The sequence below is a fragment of the Monodelphis domestica genome, chromosome 3, assembly GCF_027887165.1.
Source record: "Monodelphis domestica isolate mMonDom1 chromosome 3, mMonDom1.pri, whole genome shotgun sequence".
Lineage (NCBI taxonomy): Eukaryota > Metazoa > Chordata > Mammalia > Didelphimorphia > Didelphidae > Monodelphis > Monodelphis domestica.
Genome location: NC_077229.1, coordinates 306,044,870 through 306,068,056, shown reverse-complemented (window position 1 = coordinate 306,068,056; position 23,187 = coordinate 306,044,870). Strand labels below are relative to the sequence as shown.

The following is a 23,187-nucleotide window of genomic DNA, read 5'->3' as shown; positions in this document are numbered from 1 at the left end:
CCCCATCTGTAAAATGAGAATGTTAATTGTCACTACCTTACAGGGTTGTTATAAGTATTGGATGAGAGTATTTGTAAAGCTTAGCACTGTATCTGGTGCTTAGTAGATGTTTATGCTTATTTTCTCATTCCCCAATCACAACAATGCTACCATTACTTTTGGAAAAGATGTCTTATTTGATTTTCTTATGCCTCTGCTCCTGTACCCCTTTATTGGATGGAAAAGGCCAATTACCTGTTCCCTTCTTAATTGCTGGAACTGGTTTCTGGCCCCATGAGATTCAATGAGAAGGACATGATACTCCCTTAGGGAACAAATCTATGAGCACTGATATAGGTATCTGCTTTCCTATTTTCTTTCAAGTCACTCTAATTCAACCTGCATTTATTAAGTACCTACTATTCTAAGTTCTAGAGTCATGAGAAAAACAACACAGTATCTATTCCTGGGGAGTTTTATTCTTGTACAGTGGGGAGAACAATAGGCATATTGAAAGCTGAATTAAAATAAACAAAATAAGTGAGAGGAGATAAGGAAAGAGAGCCTTCCAGACCCAGAGGACTCTTAAGTTCTTTAAGATGGAAAATTGATTCTGGAGAAAAGGTGGCAAGTACAGGAAACAGGAAGTATGTTAATTTAGCTATGGGTAGGAAGAGGACGGTGTCCATAAGAGCTAGGATCCACGATATTTCTCCTACTCATTAGCTTCTGCATATAATAGGTGCTTAATAAGTGTTCAGTGACTCAAAGAAATTCATCTTTCACAAACTTGGGACTTTACTAGCTATATAACAGCTGTTCAATGCAGTTACCTGTTTGTTGACTAACTATTTCTTCTTCTTTCACAGATTTTTTTGACTTCTGACTACTTGTGTTAGTCCCCAAACCATCTCCTTGTGATCTCATATGAACTGTATATGATGAAGTCTCGATTTCAGTTGTCATTCAGTCATATCTGATTCCTCATGACTCTATTTGGGGTTTTCTTGGCAAAGATACTGGAGTAGTTTGTCACTTCCTTCTCCAGCTCATTTTACAAATGAGGAAACTAAGGCAAACAGGGTTAAGTGACTTGCCTAAGGTCACACAGGACCAAGGTTAGATTTGAACTCAGGAAGATAAATCTATCCACAATGCCACCTGCCTTCCCTTCACCTTTCAGGTTTCCTACTAATTGACTATTTATTCTGTGGCTATTTTCCCAGACTTCAAGAGACAAACTACCAACTTGTCTATAGCAGGGATGACTGCTTGATGACTCTGACTCTTGCTTGTGCTTGTTCTTTGGCTGCCCATCTGTCATACATAGTTCACTCTCCCGATCCCAGATGTCTGATGTGGATCCAGGACAGTGATGGAGAACCTTTTAGAAACTGAGTGCCCAAATTGTAATCCTCAGGCTGCATGTGAGCCCTCTGCCTTACCCCAGACAGGGAAGGGAGAAAGTGATCCCACTGGGCTGCTGGGTAGAGGGGCCAGGGAAGTGAGAAATGTCCTTAGGTGTGTGTGGAGAGTGGGAGGAGAGCAGCCCCCTCTGGCACAGGTGCCATTAAGTTCTCCGACATGGATCTAGGACCTGATGTCCTGCCACCAACAATCATCTCTATTAGCATTTGGTTTCAGAACTTCCACAATCAGAGAATCATCAATTTAGAACTGGAAGGCTCATTAGAAATAACTGAGCTTCGCCTCACTTTAGAGATGAGGAAACTGAGGTCCAGACAATAAGTAGCTTATTCCAGGTCACAAAGGAAATAGGTGGCAAAGCCAGGACCAGAATTTTAAAAATTCCAGTGATCTTTCTTCTAAATCACATGGATCCTCTTTGTTTCAATTGTTCTATTATACTGTGAAATGACAGCGCATATACTAATCCATATAGAAGCGGGAGGCAATGTTGGGGCATTTTGGCTGAAGAGGCACATTCACATCACTCCGCTTTGTGTTGTGCCCATATTTCAACTGCAAAGGATAACTGGCGTCAGAGAGTAAAGGGAGCTTTTATACAGTGAGAAGTCTAGACCCATCTTTATTAGTTTAAACCTGGCCTCAGACACTGTACCAGATATGTGACCCTGGGCAAGTCACTCAACCATTTTGGTTTTCTCATCCATAAAATGTGCTGGAGAAGGAAATGACCAACCACTCCTACATCTTTGCCAAGGGAACCCACATGGGTTTACAGAGAGGAAACTACTGAACAACAACAATAGACAGTAAGATCAGTAAAGTGGGTGAGCTGAGCTAAAGCAAGGGATTTTGACCTGTATGAAAAAACAAAATCAAACCTGAAAACAGGTAACAAAAAACCAATAGATCATGTTCTACGCACAACAGGCATTTAATACATTTTAATTAAGTTAAATATAATTTTCTACCATTCTCATCTTATGTTGCTCTGGGAAATTAGATTGTTTTTGTTTTTAAACCCTTACCTTCTGTCTTAATTGGCTCTAAGGCAGAAGAGCAGTAAGGGCTAAGCAGTGGGGGTTAAGTTACTTACCCAGAGTCATACAGTTAGGAAGTGACTGAGGCCATTTTTGAACCTAGCACCTCCTATCAACAAGCCAGGCTCTCAATCCACTGAGTCACCTAGCTACCCCTGGTTATATATTTTTTCAAAACAAATACTTTGTACAAAGTTGTGAGGTTGGGGATAGTTTACATTAAGCTATTTCTCCTTTATTTAGACATTGAGAATGAGATAAAAATTTGGAAAGATTATACTCTGTTCTAAATGATTCAACTTTCTTCCCCAGGCACAAGGTGGAAATGTATTGCTATTTCCAAATGACAAAGCATCATAAAACCAACAGAAATGGTCAAATAGCCTCCTTTTAACCTATAATTACAGAAATAAAAACTGCAATGTAGCCAGAGCCAAATGCCATTTGGAAATATTAGAGGAACACAATGAGCTCCTTAATGAAAACTACTACATATAATTAAGAAGCAGGACTACTAGATTTCTAAATGAAAATCCAATGAGTGGCCATATCTGGATGAACATAAAAAAAGGCCATTGCTGCCAGGCATGCTGCTTATTCTTTGCCCAGCTCTGAGATATTTTGCTTGTCAAAGCGTCTCCATCAAGAAAGTCGTCTTATAATGTGAATCCATAATAAAAGGCTAAAGATCCTTTAGGCAAATATTATTTGAGAAAGGTATCCAACATTCTCATGGGGGCTTAAGTTTACCTCATCAACTGTTTTTTATCATTAATCTAATTAAAATGTTCTTTGCTTAATATATTATTTAAGCATGTTTTTCCCCCAGTGGAATCTAACAATTGAAAAGGTGTCCTTATAATTCATTTTCTACCTTGAAAAATCTTTTTCCATGTTATAACAATAGAAAACATATATAGCACTTTAAAGTTTAAAAAGGGATTTATAAATATTATCTAATTTTATCATCATAACAACCCTTAGAAGTAAATATTATTATTATTCTCATTTTACAGATTGAGAAACTGGGGGGAAGATTAAGGTTAAATGACTTGCCCAGGGTCACACAGCTAAGCAAGTATCAGGCTAAATAGAACTGAGGTCTTTGATCCCAGGTCCAATGTTCTATCTATTCTATCATCTAACTACCTTAATGGCTAACTGCTTTTACCAATTAATTTTATTATGAGAAATTTCATATTGATCATGTTTAATTCAAACGTAACAGAACATTACAATATACAGATTCCTACAAGATGCATTACCTTACTTTTTACATCCTTAATCTCTTTTTGTTTACATAGAGTGCCTACACTTTTTATTAACTGTACTTTCTACTATGCTCAAATTCTCCAGAATGCTTAGCATACTTATTATATGCTGTGAAAGCCAGAATTACCTCTTATTTGTAAAATTTTATTTAATAAATTAATTTAGAATATTTTTCCCTGGTTATAAGACTCATATTCTTTTCCTCTCCTCCTCCCATCCCTCTCCTGTAGCCAACACACAATTCCACTGGATTTTACATGTGTCATTGATCAAGACCTATTTTCATATTACTGATAATTGCACTAGGCTAGGGTGATCTTTTAGAGTCTACATCCCCAATCATATCTCCATCGACCTATGAAAGACATAGATTATCCACTCTATCCACTTTATTAAAGTTCTTCTCTCTTCCTGTCCCAACAGGATGTGAGGAGGATTCTATGTCTTCCAATGCTATTACAATGGACTGAAACTTGTGACTGAGGATTTGCACTCAAGGAACAGTGACAGGCTGAAGAGTTGATGGATCTGTTCACCACATCCGGGGAGGAGTCCCAGGAGGTCTGGAATGTTGAGAAGCCAGAAGATTCTGGCTGGGATTTCAGTTAGATCTCTCTCAGCCTTGAGAAGCCTAGGAGGAGTTTTACTACAATAGGAAATCTTCATATATAGACATCTGTGCTCTTAGAAACAGCCTAGCTAAATCTGGAGAGGCTCATCACCTGGCTGGTGACAGAGGGATGCATTTTTTGGCCATGGAAATGGAAGAAAATTATCTGCTACGTTATAGAGGAGATTATAATTTATTTCAGAGAGAGACCACCCAGATCAATGAACTTACCCACCATTGAAGTAATCAAATTTTCTTTACTCGGTTCTGTCATGTTTGAAAGGTAAATTTAATTATGATATCCCTATATTTTCCTTTTTCTTCAATTAGGGAACATTTGTTTTACTTTAAGAGATATGGTATTTCCAAGTGAACAGTAGTACTAATCTCTCACCCTCCCTTGTCCTTAACTCTCCTCCCTGGGAAACCACTTAAAAAGAAAAGTAATTTTGACTGGGTAATCTAGCATCCACCTCAATTTAAGGAGAACATCATAGTTCCCTGGAATATTGAGGTTTTCAATGCTGTTGTAGGGTACCACTATAGCTAATCTTGGGCCTCATTTTTATATTGCTACTTTACTCACTGAAATCCTTGGCTATGTGAGCAATAGAAGGATATCATAGAATGATTATAGTATAATCTTAACTCTATAAAACACACATTCTTAAAAATACTTTAAAGTATCTAACAATTATATTTAGAACCAAAGGATGAAAATTCTTGAGAAATAAAAGTTGAAAATGTGTTCCAAGGAAAGTATGATGTGCTTATATTTGGGGAAGAAAAAAAAAAGCAAGATAGCTTTCTCTGATTGGAGGGCAAGCTCTCAGTGGCCAGTTTAGACGAATGAACCAGAATAGAAATTATATAATAAAATATGGCAATTGTTAGTAAATGTAATATATTTATTACTTCATTTATGGTCAAATTGACTCAAATAATTAGGTCACTCAATTTGTAGATTATTCTTACCCTTTTTAAATATTTTTTAACATATATCTTTTGGCCATTTCTTTACTCACTCACCCCTTTCCTAGACCAGGGGAATGGGAAGTAAGAGGAAATGCAAGTTTAAATCAGGAAACTAAATCACTAGCTATAAGCTAAAAATATGATGACAAAGGCAGCAAAAAAGTTAAAAATTACTCTATTATCTTCAGATTTTCTTTCTCTGAATTACTGTCACCTCTTACTATTGCTATCTGAGTCAGCTGTACCCTGAGAACAAGGATAGACTGTAAAGGAAAAACACACAAACAAAAAACATATGTCTTTATTGGTCTGTAATGGAAAGTTGAACATAAGATTTTATTATACTGATCCTCCTTAGGTTGCTAACATTTACTAAAGGGAACAGATATGGAACTTGTAAAGTCTGGAACATAGTGTTTATCCAATTGAAACACTCAATACTATATATAATTTCTCTTCCTTGGAGAACAGTATATGGATATCCAGGAACTGCTTATTTGCAATTTTGCTAATGCATCAAAACCAAATTGTGCTTAAAGATGAACAAAGAGAGCAGAAAGAACAAATCAATAAAAGGTTGGATTTTAGAGCCAAACCAATAGGGTTACTGTGGAATGTAATTGATACTTGTTTAGTTCCTTTGCTTGTCGACACTAAGGATTCTTTTTGCATCTCTTGGATTGCTCCAAGTAAGTAAACAAGTGACTATTAGAACAACCAGTACTTTCCTGGAATGTGTTCTAAAAAGGCAAACAGAGGATGTCCTTGCCACTGAGAAAATTTGGACAGGATTTTAGGATAAGTACTGAATGAAAAGGGGAAAAAAATCTTAGTTCAAAAAATCTGCAGATGTTTAAGAAGATAGAAACAACCACCTCATTTTTTTAATGGAGCATGAGACAGTTAAGTGTTATAGTGGAGAGAGAGCTGGATTTGGAATCAGAAAGACCTGAGCTTAAATTCAGCATTAGGCACTTCCTTTTCCGAACCTAGGCAAGTCATTTGACTTTGCCTCAGTTTTTTAAACTGTAAAATGGGAATGAAATTTCTTTTCATTTTCAAGAAATATCAAGAAAGATATTTCTTGAGACCCACATTCTGGGGTTGCTGTGAAGTTAAAGTGAAATAATATTTGTAAAATGTTTAGCATGGTCCCTGGCACAGAAATAGGCAATGAATAAATGCTTTTTGGCTTTGTGAATCTTAAATGTGCTATTTAATGGTAGCCATTATTATTATTATCCAAAACAATTATTATTTCAACTTTCAAGTTTTTGTTAATTTTAATTATTGTGTTTAAGGCAGAGATGTTGGGAAAGCTTTAGAACAACTCAAACTCTATGCTATACCACTATATTGCAAACATTTTTGAAATTGAGCAACAAAAAGCTGAATATTGACTACTGGGAGGATTATACTGGGTATCCAGCTCTGCTTTTGTGCCCTTTAAACTAGCTACTACCAGCAGACAGATGACTAATTTACTTTTTATATTATACATGCATATATATAATACATAATATAATAATAATTATTGCTAAGATATGTCTTGAGGCAGATGTAACCCTAATAACGAGGTAGGTATTAGATCCAATGACCTCTAATGTCCCTTTTAACTTGAAATCCATGGTTTGAGATCTCAAACTCCATTTCCAGCATTCTTATGACATTCTCATATATTTACATTTTTTATAGTTTTGCTTTCATGTTTTAGGTTTTGAGCTCAATCATCTTTGGTCAAAGAAAGAAATGCAATTCAGAACCATTAGTATCCTTGTAGGGGTGAGAATGTGGAGGATTTGATGGAGGCAAAAAAGGTGGAAGGCAACTGGGATGGTGTGAGGCACTGAATGGGGATTAGCTCTCCATTGCCTGGTCACACTGTGGCAACCATCTCCTCTGGCAAAGATTATTCTGCTTATGGAAACCTTAACTAATAGTAGTAATTGATGTTTTCAAGAAAGGAAAAAACAGAAGGATTTAGAGAGTAATTTTTTTTTTGTCAAAATGAAGAGATGGGAGAGGAAGAAAATCAATATGAGATGGAAAATATGTAGTAAATTCAGTATATGGCAATTTTTTTGGCAGTTCGTCTAATCACAAGTTGTTTGTCTTGTGAAATCTCCTAAGGGCTTCAGGAGATTTACTAAATCTTCCTTAATGGAAAATAATTCTTCTTCTATCCTGGAAAGGAAATTAAATGCCTTCTCAGTAACAGAAATAATAATAATTTAGTCATCATCTAATCAGGTAAAAATATGACATAATACTTAAGGGGCCTCGAGGTATCAGGGAATAAAAATGGCATTCTCATTGAAATCAGGGTGAATTAACTCTTTCAGGTTACATAGGAAAATTACCCCAATATTTCAGCTATTCAATTGTAAAATCACATTTTTTTGCAAAGCACTGAAAGACCAAAATTTATGTTTCAAAGAACATTATCTAAGTAAACCTGCATGAGGCAAAAAAATGATCCATAGTCATTCGCAGGAGGGGCAATAGGAAAGAGGCTCAGACACAATATTTTGGTCTCAGATATATATATATATATATTTATATATATATATATATATATATATATATATATATATATATATATATATATATATATATATATATATATATATAATGTAATGGTAATAAGGTAAGCTTGAAATTTTATATAATGATGTAAAAATGGTCAAAATTAAAAGTTGAGACTTAGAGTACACTAATGACTAGAAAAGAGCATGTGTGTGTGTGCATGTGCGTGTGCGTGTGTGTTTGTTGTGGTCTTGTTTAAAAGAAAAAAATCTGTAAGAAAAAAGTGGAAAGTAACACAGTATATTATTAACAAAGCAAACTCCTGTTTGTAAATCTGTAAACCTGAGGGAAGTATAGTAAGAATCTGGGTAAAGACAAAAGAAGAAAGAATCAGAAATAATAGTAAGGCAGTATATACTATAAACCTCTCCAGATGGAAGTTATAGAGAGTGTTTTTATATAAGTATTTACAGGTTTCGCAAAGAGCCAAGATTCAGTAAGAGGGTTTGACATTTGTTGTAAACTCATCTGCTAAAAGTGGAGGATCTGATAAATCCTGGGCTTGCCTTGTTAGTAAATTCATTTGTTAGAAAGTGGAAGAAGAAACAAAAGAAATCTGTTGAATCAGTCTCAATTCATTCATTCATTCATTCATTCATTCATTCATTCATTTATTTAATAACACTTACCTTCCATCTTGGAACCCATACTATGTATTGGCTCCAAGGCAGAAGAGTGGTAAGGGCTAGGCAATGGGGGTCAAATGACTTGCCCAGGGTCACACAGCTGGGCAGTGACTGAGGCCAGATTTGAATCTAGGACCTCCCATCTCTAGGCCTAGCTCTCAATTTATTGAGCTACCCAGGTGCCCCCAATGTCTCAATTTAGACCAAGAAGAATGACTTGGTTGCTTAAAAAAGCATTGGAATCTTAGGAGAAAATGGCCTTGTAATCCTAGACTTTTAATAGTCAAAGAATGTTCAACATACTAGTATGATCATTTTTTTTTAGGTGGGAACTTTTAAAAAAGCATGGACAAACAGGGTGCAATGGTGCCCACCTGTATTCCTACTATTGGGGATATTGCTGCCGCTACTAAGTGTCTGAGGTCAAACTCGAACTCAGGTCTTCCTAGCTCCAGGCCTGGTGTTCTATCCACTGCACCACTTAGCATCCCCCCCCTCCCTCAAATCACATGCTTATTTTTGTGATCTGTTGGGACCTTATTTTCTGCCAAAAACATGTACTGCTTGTCTTTCAACACTATAGCTGTAGTCATACATAAATATTGCTTTTGGTTTTGTTTTCCTCACTCTGCTTCCCCTCTTTTGTTGATTCCTTGATCTACATTTTTATGGCATAATAATATTCCATTATATTAAAGTACTATAATTTCTTTAATAATTTCCCAATTTTCCAATGATTGAAACATAATTTGCTGCTATTAAAAACAGTCCTGCAAGGAACATTTTTGTAGAGAGATGTCTGTTTCCTGTCAATACCTTTCTTGAGCCCTCTCCTCTAGTGTGTAACTATTGAATCTAAAGGTTTGCACATTGTATAATTCCATACTATTGTCTAAAAATGTTGGAAAAACTCACCAGGAACAAAATAGCAAGTCCATTTTCCACAGGCAAAGAGTTATTTTAATGTTTTTATTATCATTTACTATTAAAAATAAATTATTTTTAACTTTACCCTTTCTATGGGTGTTAGGTGGCAACCCAAAATCTCATTGGTCCGTATTTCTTTGACAAGAGATTTTGAATGTTTCTTCTTCATGTGGTTGTTAATAATTTGTATTTTTTTAAACAGCCTATTCTTTTAGCCACTAATCTATTGCAGAAGGGGTGCTCAGACTTTTAAAGAACATGCAAAAGATGGAAGAATGTGCAGATAAATAAGGAGAGAAACAGAGGAGTGGCATAGATAGTGCCAGGAAAGCAAAAACTTAACATGAGTGGAGGCTTGTGAAAAATACTAAAGCCAATAAAAGGGCTATTTTGGTGGAAAGGGGGAGGGAGGGTTGTCATGGTGAAGAGGACAGAAAAGGATAGGACCCCTTACTTTGTATGGATGGGAAGATTATACAGGAGAAGGGAACGAAGGCAAAACTCTTCAATGCTTGCTTATTTCTGATTTTTTTTCCCACCTAGGGGAATGATCTTAAGTTAGGAAACGTTACAATGAAAAATAATTAATGTAATTAAAAACCAAGATATGTATGGAGATTGTAAGGGAGCACTGAGCACAGAGTTCCCACAGATAGATTTCAGAGGGGTTGTGAATTTGAATGGGAAGGAAATTATACTATTTTCATTAACAGTCTACTAAAATTTAGCATTTCCTTTAACTATTTAAAAACATTCTCAGATTGGGACTAGATGCTTTATCAGATTGCTGAAGGGATTCCTGACACCAAAAAAGTTCACAATGCCTGACTTATCTGTTATAGTAGGTTCATCTAGATCTGATGAATTACATTTCATGGAAATAATAAACATAATGAACATTTATAGCACTTTATAGTTTACATAGCTTATTTGATCATCACATCAATCTTGTTAAGATAAGATCCCTACTTTACAGATAAAGAAACAGATGCTATGAGAAATTAATCTACTTGTTCAAGGTCAGAGGGGCAGGGATGTGTCTCCAATTCTAGCCTTCTCATTAAAAACTTGGGAATGTGGTGGCTGAAAAAGGACAGGGGAGAACCAAAGAAGTAGCACTGGGCAGGAAATGGGCAAATGTCTTAGTCTCTAAGTTAACAAAAAAGTTCATTCTCTGATCAGTAAGTTGAGAACAGTATGTTTGACCTTGTTTCCTAGTAAAATTCTGGAGCACATCATTGAAGTGAAAGTTTGTGAACATTTGGAAAGGGAATACTAATTACCAGGAAAAATCATGATTTAAAAACAAGTGATGTCAATCTAATGATAACTTTATTTACAATTTGACAAGCTTCTCAGACTAATAAGAAGATCACAAGAAAGTTCTGGACATCCTAATATATCTGGATTTCAAGCAGAAGATCAGAAGGAAGGCTAAAGTTTAGGAGAAGACACTGAGAAAATGACCACAAGAGCTTAAGCCAGACCCTGGACAAATACATTATTCATACCTAAAATGGGAAATATAAATTGGACCTCAATTATCATGATTTTCTTCAAAATATATTTTAAGTTAAGAAAAAAATCTTTCAGCTTTTATTGGAGCAATAACATTGAAAGAGTACGATCCTGGGGTGAAATAGGGAGGCATTTCCTATGTTGTGTTAGAAGGGAAAAGGCAGAACTACTCAAATTATATTTTGCTTAGATTTTCTCAATGATGAGGATGAATCTTTATCCTGGAAAGGTTAAATATAACAATATCAATAGGAAACTTAAGTTTAAAATATATAAAGGTAAAGATGGTCCCTCCCTTATTTTTAATGAGAGTAAATGTTTATAAGTCTGAAGATTAGCTACGAGAAATCATTATAATAGAGGGAGGTGTCAGAAGGCTAGGAAAATGGCAAATACTATTACAAATTTCAAAAATAGGGAAAGGATGAATTCCCAAAACAAATGATGGCAAAGAATTTTGTCATTCTTCGGCAAAATTATTAAATATTTTGTGAACATAGTGAAGGAGTGATCACTAAGAACCAACAAGGGTTTCCTAAGAATGACTGTCACAAAAACGAACCCAAAACCCCAAATCTTGTAAACTCCTTTCCTTTCAAATAAGGTTACTAAACTAGTAGATAAAGGTAGTGTCACAGATACAGTAAATCTTAATTTTAATAGGGTCTTTAATAATCTTTCATTATGATCTTGACAAAATGGAAAAATGCATACAGGAAAATGCAAGTACAGTTAGCAGATAGTTAAATATGTGTACCCCAAGAGCATATATAATGAATTTATATTATCTTTGGGGTGTACTGTGGAATTCTGTACTTGACTCTTTCTTGTTCAACATTTCTGTCAATCATTTAGATGAAGACAAAAGCCATGCTTATCAAATTGGTGGGAAATACAAATCTGGAAGGGATAGCTATCATCTTCTATGAAAAAACTAAGATTTTAAAAGAACAAGTATATATTTAAAAAGGGTCAAAATCAGATGACGGGCTGCATATCCTAGACATAATTTCAGGACAAGATCAGAAAATGTCACATGTTGAAACTGAATCTAAACAACACAAAATAGATGTTATTAGCTATCTGCACAGTAACCCTGAAAGGTGGTTTAAAAATTATGTTGAACATGAAGTTAGATTGCTTTCCAGATTCTCTCAAAGTCCAACAAACTGACTAAAATGTAACCAGTGCAAGAGAAGATATGAGCTAATCAATTGTAACATATCTGAGCTAACATCATAGAAAACTGTGGTCTACACAGAGTCTAGAGAAATACATCATCCATGTACTTCCATCACTGGGAAGTAAACAATAGTGATTCTAATTGCCTAAACAAAAATATCCTTAATATGGATGACATTGTTGAAATATTCATCACAAACTTCTTATTCCTTTGGAGTTTATCATCTGGTTACCAAGTAACCTTTTGAGCTATAATTTTGTGTTACTGCATGAAAATATCAGCCAAGAAAGAATATCCTCAACAACTGTGCAGGACAGTTACCTTTTATAGCATCATAGAACCTCAGAGCTAGAAGGGAACTCAGAAATCATCTAGTACATAGATAAACTGAACCAAAGTAAGAAGGCAGAACCAGAAGGACAATATATGCAGTGACTATGATAACAAATGAAAACAAACTCAGATTAGTTCCAGTGACTAATTTTGGTTCTAGAGAACATATGATAAAACACATTTCCCTCCTCCTGCCATAGAGGTGGGGGACTATGGATGTAGACTGTTATATATACCATCAGAATTTTGTGCAGGATGTTTTTTAGGGGGTTTTGATTAGGGCAGGGCATGTTAGGAAATGACTATATTATTAGGAACAAATTAATCAATAAAACTTCTTTAAAAAAAACAAACAACTCCTTACCCTTCCATCTAGGGATTATTACTGTGTATTGGCTTCCAAGGTAAAAGAGTGGTAAGGGCTAGGCAATAGAGGTGAATGACTTGCCCAGGATCACACAGGTAGGAAGTATCTGAAGTTAAATTTTAATCCAGGACCTTCTGTCTCTAGAATTGGCTCTCAATTCACTAAGCCACCTAGCTGCCCTCTCAATAAAACTCCTTAAAGAGCCATCTTGTTCAATTTCAAAAAATATTATCAATTACAATATACCTAGCAAGGAGACCACCTGGATTTCCTTTATAATGAACAATGATGGGGAATTTACTGCCTTAGGTCTTGACATTTCTTTTTAAATTATACATACTCAACATTTGTCAGGGGTCTCTTTTGGTCTCTCTATAGATATTCTATTGATCATGAATTCACCTCCAATTGATTTAGCTCTAATCTTGATAAAGATAATTCCAAATTATAAACATCCACATCTCATCTCTCTTGAGCTTCAGGACTACATATTCTATCTAGAAGACCTGTCCACTTGGTTGGAGGTTTTTCACAACCAGTCTATGTCTAAAAGAGAACTCATTATCTTTCCCACTAAACTTACTCCTTCCAATTTACCTTTTTGTGTGATGGACAGCATCATCTTTCTAGTTATCTGGGCTGGTGACCTCAAATTCAACTCTGACACATCCACTTCCCATAATGAATCAAGTGCCATATCATCAATTTAATATCCACAATATCTTACATAATCCTTTGCTCCACCCCCCCTCCCCATACTGCAACCACTCTCATTTAGGTCCTTATCACCAGTTGGGTGGTTATTTTTTACAATAGCTTGGTAATTAGTTTCTCTACATCCATGCTTCTACTCTTCTCCAATCCCATTCCATGTGGCTGCCAAATTGATGGCTTTAAAGTACAGTTCTGCCCCTTTCCCTCTATTCAAGAGTTTTCAGAAACTCCTTGGATAAAAAACAAATTTCTCCATTTGGTCCATTAATGTCATTTGCATCTAATAGCAACTTAGGTTTCTAGACTGGGATCAATATATGATTATACTTTGTTTCCTCTTTCATACAATTAGCTCATTTACTATTCTCCATTGGTGACATTCCATTTCCTGTCTCTGCCTTTTCAGAGGATGTCCCTTATACCTGGAAGAGACTCCATTCTTACTTAGCTTCTGTCAGACTCAGTTCTCCTAATCAATTCATCAGCATGCATTTAAGACCTTGCTATGTGTTTAAGAGCCATGCTAAGTGTTCTAATATAAAGGCAGGAATTAAACTTTCCCTGCTCTTAAAATCCTTACATCCTATGGAATGGAGAAAGAGGGACAAACACATACTATTAATACATCCAGAATAAATCCAAGAGAAATACAGAGTAGTTAATGGAAGGAGGGTACTAACAGTTGGGAGATGAGTGATCAGCAAAGGTCTTGTGTAGAAGGTAATATTCACTCCTGGTCTAGAAACTCAAATTCTCTTTGCAGACAACCTCTTCCTAATCATAGGTGCCTAAATCATCTTTCTTGTCGGAATCTTTAATCAATAGCAGCATTAGAAAGCCCACTGCTACACTTTTCAGTTTCTTTCTCAGGGAAAGTGCCTTCATGTATCCTAGATGGAGGTATTGTTTGCTCCTAAGTTAAGTGGGACCTGGACTTTTTACTATGCCTGGAAGGAATACCACAGAAACAAGATGTGAGAGTCATGATTCACATCTGGAGGGCAAAAATCAACCATGACTCATCCATCTTCCCTTTGATCAAACTTCGATCTTCTCTGTAGGATCAGAGGAAATCTAGCTCTATCCCCAGTGGGAAAAATTTTCATTAAAATTGTGCTGCTTTGTCCACAAATATATTATTGAAATAATGTCTGAAAATATAACTTTACTGTACACCAGCTCAGGAGTCATTCTTCACTTTCTCTATCTTTATCACATTCTTCCACTCTCCAACTTCCTAACACAGGTTAGAATTTTCTTTCTCTCTTCAAATTCTTGCCCTTCTTTCTGGTACTCTTGAAGCTCTAATCTCATTCTTTTCAAGAAATTTCATTCTCTTTAATGAGCCAGAGCAGATAAGTGTTTTTCCAAGGCATTTTTTTCCCTTCCACTAGCAAGGATGATATTTTTGCTAGATATATCTCAATGTAGGATAATCAATCGAAACTGTCTTACAAATTCACTTTCTTGAGAGTTCTGTTAGTGTGAATCAATTTCCATAGAGCCTAATGCTTTGGGTAAAATGATAAAAATATGGAACATTAATGCAAGGCTACCTCACTAAATTATACCCCCCCTCTTTCCTGATGAAGTAGAAAGTATGATTGATGACTGTATACTATTATGAGTTAAGAGTCTTGACTTCACTTTCCTGTCACTGAGGTGCATAAAAAAAAGTTGAATTAGACTCGGTAAGTATAGACAGAGTTTCACTTTATCTTTAAGATCATTTCTCTATCCAAAAAACACTCAGAAAACATTTAGCCAGCAATTGTAGTTGATAATAAGTCAATTAAATTATGCATTCCTTGCCTAGGAACCATGAAGGAATATTGGGGGGGGTCATTAACTTAGCAGGGGAGGAAGGTGCCAGTCACCATTTTGTGTTGAATGTTACCCTCTCATGTCATATCTTTCTGATTTATGAATTTTCCCCTCCATTAGCTGAGAGTAAATCTAACTCTTCTGTGAAATTCTTTTTTCTTCATTGATTTCTAGAGGAGATATTGGCTTTTCACTTTTGTTTAATGGCCTTAAAGGCAGACAAGTTTTTTTTTTAAACTTTAAACTACTTTACTCATGGAATCTCTCCCAGACCACTTTAACTAGATGAACATATAAACTAAGAAATTCAAAGAGGCTGATTTTTTCTCTTTTTCTGAATATGTCTCTGGACAAATATTTAAACTGATAACACAACTATGAAGATGAAATTACTCCAGTTTACTGACTTTTCATAATGGACTGTTATTGATAGTTCTATGAAATGCAGGCTTACAGAGACAGAATGAAAAAGCTTTGCCAGAAAATTGCTGGCATCTCTGATAAAATTATTTTTCAATAATATGTCTTAAAAGTATTTGACAAAGAAGCACTTAACATTCACTTTTCCCCCCTCAATGCCAGATGCTCCTTCAAATATTATAAGAAAGCATCAAGTAATCCACCCTCTCTATCACCTTTGAAGAATAAAGGCCCATAATTCCTATATCCATTTTCCTGACCACTGGTAAAAATGAAATAGAAGTAATTTCCCACAGACAGGAAGAAATCTACTCATCATTTTTAAATGGGCAATGAAAATTGACTGGTAAATATTGCCCTTATTCCTAGAATGAGAATTGGACCCTATGACTGAATCTTCATGAAAATGAAGAATTAGGTTGGCCACTTTAACAGATTGAGAAACTGAGATTGAGGGAATTTAAGTGACGTTTTTAGGGACACAGAGTCAGCAATTATCAGAGCTTTAGTCTTCTGAGTCTAAATTTAAAGTTTGCTACATTATACCACACTTGCCTTTAAGAGCTCTGTTTTTCAAGGACAGCCATTGGATTTGTCCTAATTCTTCTGGTTTTTATTTCTTAGTCTTTGTTAAAACCAACTACACACTGGTAGGATGGCCAATTACAATAGGGTCTGTGGACAAAAAACAGATTTTATCAAAAGTTTTACTTGTTAGTAAAGTTCAAGACTTTGATCTCACAAGCACTATGCTCTAACCCATATTTTTAATGTTTGTTTCAATATGGGACATATAAAAGAATATACTCTGCCCCTTCTACTGTATTCCCAATCTGCCTATAAGACAATGTATAGTATGCATTTACAATCCCGCCAAAACAAAGAAAAATTTAATGGGTGTATTAAAAAGTTATGTGGATGCAAATGGTATATTAAAAGTTTGTAAAAAACTTTAAAAACTATGCTACTTTTTTCCTCTGAAAGAATGTTATAAATGACAATTAGACTCCAAGGCCAGGTCATAAAGACCCTCTTAGGTCACAATGTAACTGTAATATGGACCATGGTACTAATAGCACCATTGAAGGAAGGGAAGAGAGGATATCTATGTCTATGCATACTTATATAAATATTTAGAACATACCGGGAGAGAGTTGTAAAAAAAAATTCAAACAACTCCTGATTTGGCAAAAATGGATGTTGCCTAGAATGAACAACAGCCACTGTAGAAACAAGTGTTACCCAAATTATGAACATCCAACTTATAAAATACCTGAAATAAGAAAGCTCACCTAGAGGCATGAAGGAATTTATAGGGCATGGTGGAAAGAATGCTGCTTTAGAGAAACAGAATATGGGTTCAGTTTCAACCTTTCCATTTACTACCTAGATGACCTTGGCAAGCCATTTCACCTCTAATACCTTTAGTTCCTCATCTCTGAAAATTAGAAAGTCTACCTAGATGACCTACTACTGCAACCATAGTATCTTTATAGTCCAGGGACAATAAGACATAATAGTCCAATTTGGTGTACCACCTCTTTCCATTCTTAGCATGTACCACAGACAATACTCTCTGAAGGTAAACTCTTAACAAGGAATAGCTACCTGACCCAACATATTACTAATAATTCTACAATATATGGGATATGGGTTAAATGAACTTTGAGTTTTTCCTGGAAATCTAAACATCAATTACAACATTTTTCACACAGGAAGTTGTGCTAAAGAGTGAATGTGATAGCACAGAAAATGTGTCTTCTGACTTTTTTTCTTCTACCACTATCATTATAGTCACCACAGACTGGCCTATAGCAAGAAGCATCATGGCAGCTAATGGGACATTTCATGCTCTCCAGGGTACTCTGGGGAACCTGCCACCTCTGCCCTTATCACAGGCTAACTATTCACGAATGTGAAATATCAAAGATACTGTTATGGGACAACTAAACCCATCTCTGCCCACAATGACACTAGATCTTAGATTCTCCTGCTGAACTTTTGGTCTTGGATTCATTTTCTAGACTCAAATTTACATCTTTCTGTATAGTTGGAAATTCTTGAACCCCTAAAAACTATATTACCCCAAATTCCTTTCTGTATTACCTAGAATCCTTTTTCCTTTTCCTGTGTCCTCCTGTTTGCATGGTTCCATGATTGTATTTAAGTTTGCTGTGATTCCTCCCTTGCTCTTCTTCTTCCTTGTGGTATAGTTAGGCAGGTTATACTCTAGTTTTTGTATTTTAATAAATCTCATAAATATAAGAGTTATTGTATATTAATTTTAAAACCAACATTTCTTGTATCACTCATACTCCCAAACCTCCATTGACTCCTCATTGCTCTCATTGCTTGGTGATATTCTACTACCTAGCATTCAAAACTTCCACAAATAGGATCCACTTAACCTTTTCAGATTTTCTCTCTCATTTTCTCCAGGCACTCTAGTCAAACAGGATGATCTTCCACCATCAAATATTTACTGTACCTTTTGGAGAATAGGTTCTAGACACACTACCTTAACTGCTCTTCTTTCTCTTCTTCATTGATTGAATTCCTAACCATTCTGTAAAGCCCAACTCAAAGGCCATTGCTTCCACAAAACCTTCCTCAATCTCCCAGTTCAGGAATTCTCTTCTTCCCAGAATTTACACTGAACTTCATTTTGTAAATGCATTTATCATGTAATAAACAAGAACATGTATATAATAGTCATTTATGGCAATTCTTTCTTCTGATTTAATTGAACGTTCCTCAAGGTGAATGGTTCTATATCATATCTAGACTTATTATCTCCCCTCTTCACCAAAGGGCACCAAACAGTATATGTAGCAACACCATCATCTTTACAACAACAATAATAGCCACTACTAATATTTGTATCTCACTTACTATGTACTAGGCACTTTACAGTTATAGTTTCATTTAATCCTCACAATGACCCTGGGAGGTACATGCTATTACTATCCCATTTTTATATATGTATATATATATATATATATATATATATATATATATATTATAGATGAGAAAACTGAGGTAAACAGAGATTATATGACCTGTCCAGGGTCATACAGCTAGTATGTGTCTAAGGCTGGATTTGAACTCTGGTTTTCCTGACTCCAGGACAAATATGCCAACTTGTTGGCGTTAAATAAATGTGTATCATATTGTATTTATGTGCCAATCCAAAATAATGCCCCCAGACTTTGCTCATGTTCAGACCCCAGGCTTTACCTGTAAGTCTGCTTGGTTCTCTGATTCTAAGACTGTCTGGAAAGACCTATCTTGTCACCAAAAAACACACATTTTACATATATTTACACATACATAGATATGCAGAAATCAATAACATCCATTTATCTTTCCACCATGGCTACTATAATTATGTTCAACCCTCTAGGTTAAAAAATAACAACAACCACCACAAAAACAAAAACAGCTGTCAGAGTGAGTGATGAAACCTAAGACAAAATATAGTAAGGTGTGTCTTGGTGACATATTAAAGCATAATATTGGCACTGCTCTGGGAAAATAGCTGTAAATCAACTGACAGAACCAGTCGTGGCCAGAATACTTGAATAAATCTCTCATCTCACCAAAGTGAGTACTCCCCCCCCCCAAACAGATTTCAAGCCATTCCCAACTTTTTTATCATGGCCCCCTGAAGATGCTCTATACCAGAGCCACCCAATATCTTGAAAGCTCAAATCTAGATCTCCTGTTGTTATTGTGTACAGAATCAAGGAAAAGTTTGGTCAAATTTCTTATCAGATTTATGGAGATACCACCTCCTTTCTACATACACTCTACTGGCTAAATAATTATTTGGACAATGAAATATTTTTGCATTATGTTATTGTAGTTGTTGAGATATATATCTGATTCTTTATGACCCCATTTAGGGTTTTCCTTGAAAAAATACTAGGGTGGTTTGTAATTTCCCTTTCCAGCTCACTTAACAGATGAGGAAACTGAGGCCAATAGGGTTAAGTGACTTTTTCAGAGTCACATAGCTAACAAGTGTTTAAGGCTGGATTTGAACTCAGTTAGATGAGTCTTCCTGCTTTGGGGCCAGTACTCTATTCACTTTGACACCTAGTTGGCCCTCCCAGTGTTTGTTTTCTTGACACTGTGTAAATTCCTACAGCACACTATTATTTAATCCTTCCTCTCTGCATGATTCCATTTCTCTTTATGCTACTCTCCTAAACAAGTCTTCATTGGTCATATGTTGCTGGCTAACTTTTCACTCTTTTCTGGGTGACCCACAACTATCATTCTTTGGTGACCTCAGTACTCCATGATTTGTAGTAATATAATATCAGAAGAATGCTGAAAATAAAAATATGGGTTTTTGTTTCAGAAAAGCACTTAGTCTTTAAAGAACTAAACCACTTGTCAAACAGAATTCATCTCAATGTCCTCCAACTATTTAATTTTAGGCTCAGAATATAATATACACTAGGTTAATTTCCTACCCCATGAATTCACTTCAACTTAAATTTCACATAAAGAAGGTAGTTTATGATGAATTTAAGCTTCTATTTTAACAAGGACTCTTTCTACATACTTAAATAGATAACATTAAAAAAGGAGCTGTGCAATCCATGAATGAATTGGATTAGGGTGAGAAAAGGGTTCTATGATGTCTGTAGACCAGAAATACATGTCCACAGATTACTGAGGTAAAGAAGTTTTTTTCCTTCTAAATTTTATAACTAGGTTTTAGTATGATGTAATACATATTATAGTATTTACATATAATATAGCATATATTATTGGTGATATTCCACTACCTAGCAAACATAATATAGCATATGTTATAAATGCATGTATATATAAACATAGTCTAATAGAACTGCATTATTTATATACATGTATATATAACCTAGTATAGTATAATAGTGTATATATAGTATATATTATAATAAGAGTATAATAAAGCATCATCTTTCTACTCTCCTATCTCTTTCCTTCTTCCTCCTTCCTTTCCTCTTCCTCTTTTTTATTTTATTTTTTTGGTGTGTATTTGGTGTGTCCATCCAAGAAAGCTAGAGAATATTGGCTTCAGATTTTTAAACATACACAGACAGTGAAAGACAAGGAAAGGGTAATTTAATCAACCAGGATCATATCATAAGCAATAGCCTAAGAGAGGCCCATAAAACAAACTCAGTAGCTGATTTTCTGAAATTATTTTGGTAGCACTCCTCTGTCATTTTAATCAACTAAACTGCTCTGTAATGAATACATTGTCTCTCTGAAAATTCTCTGATAGCTAAGAGTGAAAAAGGTATGTTTAAATTGGGCTTGAGATTTTTATTAGTACTAAGAAATCAGGCAGAAAATTAAAGAAGAAAACATCTAAATAACAAGATGATCACTAATATAGCATCCCAGGATAAAGATGAGGATAATGAAAATAAATAAAAAATGCATATTGAATAATTAGGGCTTCTTCATCATATAATGACTATTCTTAAAATGAGAAAAAATGAAGAAGTTTAAAAAAGATGTTTGAAGTAAAAGTTGGTAGAAATATCAGCATCAAGGAAAAACTTGGCCAAATTTCTTATCAGATTTCCATGTTTGACATACTACCTCCAATATACTCTACTGGCTAAATAAGTATTTTGAAAATGAATCATTTTTGCATTATGCTATTTCTTAGACATGGCTAGAGCTTGAGGTTGTGAGCCCCAGGGCAAGTCACTTAACCCCTACCTCAGTTTTCTCATATGTAAATAATAATAGCACCAACCTTTCAGGGATTTTGTGAACATCAAATGAGAAAATAATTGTAAAGTAGTTGGCACAGTTCCTGGCACATAGAAAGTACTTTATAAATATCAGCTATTATCATTCTCAACAACTCCAATATCTTCTTAAAAGAATTCAGGTTAAAATTAGTGATACTACATGCTAGCAATTCATCAGGACTATGACATTCATTTTAATTCTCAAATGTCTATTTTAGTACAAACATTCTTAGTTTGATTGGCAAAATTAACAGCATGTATGCTTGTAATTGAGAAGAGATTGTACCAGCTTATCAAGTGAAAAACTGCAGAAATCCAAATGTTCTACAATAAAAATCAAAGTCAACTTTCCCCATACTATTGCATGCCATTAAAAACATAAACAAGATAATAATAGAACAATAGTAATGTGTTTAGTGGTGTATGATGTCGATATGTCTGCGAATAGACCATTAGATATATTAAAATTTTTTGTACCTGTGGAGACAGGTTCAATTCAAGATTATTATAGATGGGAATTTCTCTTTGGCATGACTTAAAGAAAGTATATTTTTGGAATACATAATCACAAAAATAGTAAAGTTGGAAGAAATTTGTAGGTCAGATCAGTAGGGTCAACATGATCAATTTTCTGGCATCTGGTTCATTATTCAGGTAACTCAGAAGAAAAAAATGAAATTATGAATATGGTGTTTTAATTCAGTACAGATTAGGGAAATTTTGGGTGGAGTTAATTTTGAGGCACTCTAGTAAAACACAGTAGATAGAGTGAAGTGGCATAAAAACAATGTCACAGAGACTCATTGGATCAAGGCTGAAAACCAGGAAACTAACATCTGAAACCTAAGCAATTTGTAAGTAAAAAAATCTCTATATTCAGTTCTATAGGATCAATTCAATTGAACCAACATTTAATGGATTAATTAATATAAAGCATTTATTCAGTGATTACTATATATCAAAACACTAGATACCTTGTAGCCATTTCAAACTAAACACATTTAAAACATGTCCCATTATCCTTCTCTCCTAACTCCTCTATTCTCCTTTCAGTCACCCAAACTGGAAACTTCAATGCATCCTTGACTCTTTATTCTCATTTACTCCAACAATCCAACCAGGGGCCAAATCTTGTCATTTCTAACTCTGCACTATTCCTGTATACATATCTTTCTCTCCACTCAGGTAGTATGTTGGACAGAATGCTGAACCTGGAGTGAGGAAGGCATGAGTTCAAATCCAGTCTCAAACATTTCCTATCTGTGTGACTAAGGGCTTAACCCCTCTCAACCACAATTTTCTCATCTGTAAAATGGCAATAATATTAGCGCCCATCTCACAGGGTAGCTGTGAGGTTGAAATGAGATAATATTTGTAAAATGCTTTATAACCTTAAAGTGCTACGTAAATAATTGTCCTTGTGGTCATACTGCCACTGGTCTCATTTCCTCTAACATGGACTGTTCTAATAGTTTTCTAATTGTTCTCCCTGCCTTATGTTTCTGATCATTCCTACATATAACTGTCAAAGGGCTTTTCCTAAAGCACAGGTATGATCATGTCACCTCTCTGCTCGATGAACTCCCTATTAGGTCTAGGGTTAAATATAAATTCTCTCATTTG

At 35.1% G+C, this 23,187-nt stretch overlaps 1 protein-coding gene and 1 long non-coding RNA gene across 6 annotated transcripts in view; one reads left to right on the top strand and one right to left on the bottom strand.

Annotated features, from left to right (window-relative positions):
* FAM110B (family with sequence similarity 110 member B) overlaps positions 1 to 23,187 on the bottom strand; it is a 222,519-nt gene that overhangs the window by 32,988 nt on the left and 166,344 nt on the right. The gene's annotated exons all lie outside the window — the stretch shown is intronic.
* The window catches only part of LOC130458411 (uncharacterized), a 51,896-nt gene continuing 33,014 nt past the window's right edge, over positions 4,306 to 23,187 (top strand). Inside the window, exon 1 of the long non-coding RNA XR_008917731.1 lies at positions 4,306 to 4,612. This is a non-coding gene — a long non-coding RNA (uncharacterized LOC130458411). The remainder of the gene's footprint in view (positions 4,613 to 23,187) is intronic.